Source organism: Pseudorasbora parva, chromosome 9 (genome assembly GCF_024679245.1).
Source record: "Pseudorasbora parva isolate DD20220531a chromosome 9, ASM2467924v1, whole genome shotgun sequence".
Classification (NCBI taxonomy): domain Eukaryota; kingdom Metazoa; phylum Chordata; class Actinopteri; order Cypriniformes; family Gobionidae; genus Pseudorasbora; species Pseudorasbora parva.
The window spans coordinates 32,747,178-32,751,940 of record NC_090180.1 but is presented as its reverse complement, the minus strand read 5'-3'; the positions used below and the strand labels follow the sequence as shown (position 1 = coordinate 32,751,940).

The 4,763-nt window shown below is 36.0% G+C and overlaps 1 long non-coding RNA gene across 1 annotated transcript; it reads right to left on the bottom strand.

The window, feature by feature from the left end:
* Positions 1-3,472: 3,472 nt before the first annotated feature.
* Positions 3,473-4,262, bottom strand: LOC137088909 (uncharacterized). Its single transcript, XR_010907605.1, has 3 exons — positions 4,205-4,262; positions 3,933-3,992; positions 3,473-3,539 (listed from the first exon to the last, which is right to left on the bottom strand). It is a non-coding gene; the product is annotated as an uncharacterized lncRNA (long non-coding RNA).
* Positions 4,263-4,763: the final 501 nt, after the last annotated feature.

Below are 4,763 nucleotides of genomic sequence, written 5' to 3'. Positions count from 1 at the left end.
ATATAGGCCTACTCATACATTTTGTACAAATAAATAAAATATAATACGCCAAATATTTAGTTTAAATATAATACATTACACATAAAAAAATACATTAACATTAACAAATCCATCCAAAGAGCACGAGTCCGAAACCAGGTAGACAATCCGGGACCAGAGAGGGTGGTACTGCAGTCACTAGACAAACTGGACAGAGAACAAAGCAAATCGGAGCTTCACATGACAGGAATAGACAGAGAGTGAGTAAGCGTGAGCCGACATGAGAAAATCTAGCAAAGAAACAATACAACTACATAGCAGACAAATCAATGAAAAGAATAAACGGTGCGCAGCGAACGAGCGGCAGCTAAAACATTTGAGGTTAGATCGAACCCTGTTCCTGACATATCGCATCAGTACTCCAATCCCTTCTCAGTAGCCACTGCTTGAGACAGTTATTTTTAAGCATCTATCAAATCTCAAGTAAATGATGCACTTTATTTTTAACGGAGTGTTTATTTACACCGTGTACACTTTGCATAATAATGCCTGGTTGCCAAACAAGATTAGAACAAAATATACGTAGATGTGTATATGTCTTCAGTGGCGCGGTCAGTAAAGTGTGAACGGTTCAGGATATTTTTGACGCAATCTATATACCCTGGTCGGATTCCGCCTTTTGCAGAGCTCTCCCTTTTCTTATCACATTCACATATCACCTCGGAAAGGCATTTATTTTAAATAAAAAGTAAGAAAATTTACTAAAAGTGGAAATAAAGTGCTTAATGAGATATTTAATAATAATAAAAATATTTACTAAGTGGGTTAGGGGTAGGGGAATTGAGAGGTTTTATTATCCCATTAAGGCAGCATAATAGGTGCATTAAGCATTATATTTTAATAAATATAAATAATTTACACCCTTTTCTGTTAGTGCATCCTGTTAAACAATACTAAGGTGCAAATAGTATGTATCTGTCCTATAAACAGCATCTATAGACATTTTGCAAAGAGCTGTTATGGTGTAAATACATTATCACCATTTTCACTTAGTAAATAGCATCTATTAGCAAAATAGCAACGCTGCCTTATTTTAATTTTAGGTCTTTAAAAGAACATTATCTACAGAATACACCGAAAATCATGGAGAGAAAAGTGGAGAGTGACAGCATGTGCACTGCCCATCCCTGAATACTTACTTTAATTTATAATGAGAAGAGATCCAATGAACCCTCTTGTAAATGTGGGGTAACTGGTCGCTGTAAAACAAAATAGTGAACTTAATGTCATATTAATACCTGCTGTACAGAACAATAAAGCAATATTAACATGTTTTGTTTATGTATAAAGTATTCATTCATTTATTTATAGCTGGTCCTTGTAAAAATGTTATTTAGTTACTCAAATCTAATTGGCCAAGAAGCCACATGTTTTGGAACAATCACATATAATACTTTGCCAAATCCTTACATTAGCCCTTCTCCTAACCAGGCCTGGTGCATGCTTAATGCTGCGTTCACACCGCACGCGAATGACGCGAATAAATCGCGCTATTCGCGCGAAGTTGAACGCGTGAACATTTTGAATCCATTCGCTTCATTCGCGCGTCAAATTCGCTTCATTCGCGTGTGACATTCCCTACACAACAGACGCGAATTCGCGTCATGGGAGGGGTTTCTGCTAGTCATTTTGACTGGGTCACTTGACTTCTTTTCTGTAAAAAATACTACTGTTAATGTGTGACAAAACGTAGTTTGAAGACTTTTTCAGGCGATAATATTGTTGTTTAATGCTCAAATCTGTGTTTTTTTATACATTCGCGTGTGACATTCACTACACAACAGACGCGAATTCGCGTCATCGGAGGGGCTTCTGCCAGGCAGCGGCAGTCGGCAGAAAGACTATCCGAGTTAAGGCTGCTCTCACCGGGGTTGATGAGCGCTGAGCTCCGGTGATCGCCTGGGGCTCACACCTCCGAAAACACCAGATCAAATTTTCAAATAGGAGCTCTCTTAATAAATAAATCACATATTTGAGCTTTAAACAACTACATTCTCGCCTGAAAAACTATTAAAAGTACATTTTGTGACACAATAGAGTAGTATTTTTAAATTACTCTGGCCTCGGGGTTCCCCTATGGGTTTCCCATCCGTCACTTCACCACGTGACAGCAGTAAGCAGGCTCCTCATTGGTTAACGCGGCGCGAATATCCGCCAAAGTTCAGATTTTTCAACTTGAGCGATTCGCGTGTTTCGCGCGGTTCGCGCGAATCACGCGTTCAAAACGCTCAATTCGCGTGATCATTGCCGCTTCATTCGCGCGAATCGCGCCATTCGCGCCGCCTCATTCGCGCGAATCGCGCCGCAGAATGCCTATTCGCGTCTCTGCATTGACTTAACATGTAAATCACTCGCGCGAATCGCGTCATTCGCGTGCGGTGTGAACGCAGCATAAGGGTCTCTGCAACATGGCTTTCAGCATCCATACTGGTGGACCCAGGCTGAGATTTCATTATTGCCTCTAAAATGTTTACAATACAAGTAAAGTTTTGATATTGGTTATTAGATAGATAATCTATTAGATAGATTATTAAAAGGACAGTAATATATGCAAAGACTTTTAATTCGTTTTTTTACTTAGTAGAACTCGATAAACATATAGTTCTTCGAGTTTCCTCTTCCCCTTTCTTCCTTTGACACTGTAATGTGCCCACACTTCAGAGGGAGCAATTTGTCGCATCATTCGCCGCACTGTTTCCCCATAGTTCGGTCCTCCAAGTGCAGAAAGATATTTAACCTGAATTTAAATTAAAAGCTAATCATATGCATATACACATTATAGTTCAGCTGTATTTTGTAAAATATAATGTCAGATTCTTAACCATCTTTCTTTGGAGTTCCTCATCCACCCTCAGCTTCTCTTCAAAGGAAAGAAAGTCAGATAACTGACCAAGAGCTGGAATAGGGTTTTCTGGCCCTGTATCTTCCTCTCTTGTCTGCAGTAGTCGACGAAACAGCAGAGAATGCTCTTCCTGCTTTGCTATTATTTTGTCCAGCTTCATTAGGACATTTAGCTGGAAGTCTGTTATATAATTTTAGTTTGTAAGAACATGCAGAAAAGGTTGATTTAGTTTGTAAGAACTGCTGAAAAAGATTTAAAATATAAAACAATATTACTTACTATTGTTATTCGAAGTACAGTTTTGCCCTTCTGCATTAAAGTCATCTAAAAGGAAAGCTATTTTTTTTATACAAATATACAATGTTACTCTAGTCTAAATGAATGCTAATTTACATGACCCCAGCTGATGAATTATTATTATATGAATGTGAATTAGAATTAGTATCTTCTGAAGAAAAACGATACTTAAATACTTATATTTAACTTTTCAACTGTTTTTCTAAAGACTTTTTTCCCCTAAACATCTCCGTGTACTACAGAAGAAATACAATTTTGTATTTTTAGGGGAATTATCCATTTAAACATTACTTACATGACTGATTTTGTCTTCTATTATCTGGGCAATGTCCATTGCCACCGACTGCCCTGGTTGCTGATTCTAGACACACACACACACACACACACATACACACACACACACACACACACACACACACACACAAAATAGGCAATTAAAGGGATAGTTGAACATTCGGACATCATTTAATTACCCTTAGTTGTTCTAAACTTGTATAAGTTTCTTTCTTTTGATAAACACACAAGAAGATATTCTCACACTATATTCTTAGTATTTCTTGTTTTGGTTACATTCTTCAGAATATAATTTTTTTGTTCATCAAACTCGCCGGTTTGGTTAACAACTTAAGGTGAATATGTTATTACAGATTTTTCATTTGTGGGTTAACTATCCCTTTAACTTAGATGTGAAACCACCAGTGTTAATCAGGTTGCAAAGTGACATGCTTTTGCATTTTACAAAGATGTAACATACTATATTGGTGTTGATCAGCATTTGAATTATGTCCATGACTCCACTCTTGCATTCTTGGTGCTACAAAAATAAAAATTATATAATTTTATTACTGTTAAAAAAATGTAAGAATCCCCTATGTCTGTGATTCTTTTAAAAGTAATGTAATACATTATGTATTGTAATACAGAAAATTACCAGAACTAATTTACTGATATTTCTCAAAAGTTCCTGTAGACATGATCTCAAGATGGTAAAATATCATTTTCCAGAAAAGGCTTTATTTGTCTTACCTTCAAATTGATGAGCCATAAGTGTATGTTCTCCATGGCCGTTCCAATTTGGTGTGCTGCAGAAATCTAAAAGGAATATTATATTTGTGTTAAAAACAATAACCCAGTTATACATTTAATGGTTACAGTCTACTAGCTGTCAAATAGAAATTGTATAGGCCTACCATTACAAAAAAAATATATATATTTGAAGAAAGAAAGAAACACTATGAACTAACAAGAAAAAGCAATATTTTTAGTAACTAACGTTAGCAAATAAAAATAAATACTGAAACAAATGTATTAATGCTTATAATTTATGTCAATACATAACTAATACATTAACTAATGTTAGCTAATTAAAAGTTAGTTAGTTATTGTAAACTGTTACCAAAAGAAGAAAGAAAGAAACATTGGAAACATTACCTAAATGCTGTGGCATCATCAAAGGTGAGTTATCTGTATGTATAGTTGCACTGTAGCTCCCTGGCATCTCTGGATCAGTGACATACAGTATTAGTAAATTACGGGCCTTTTTTATAAGTGTTGAATAGTGTATATCTGTATCGGTTTATGCTTA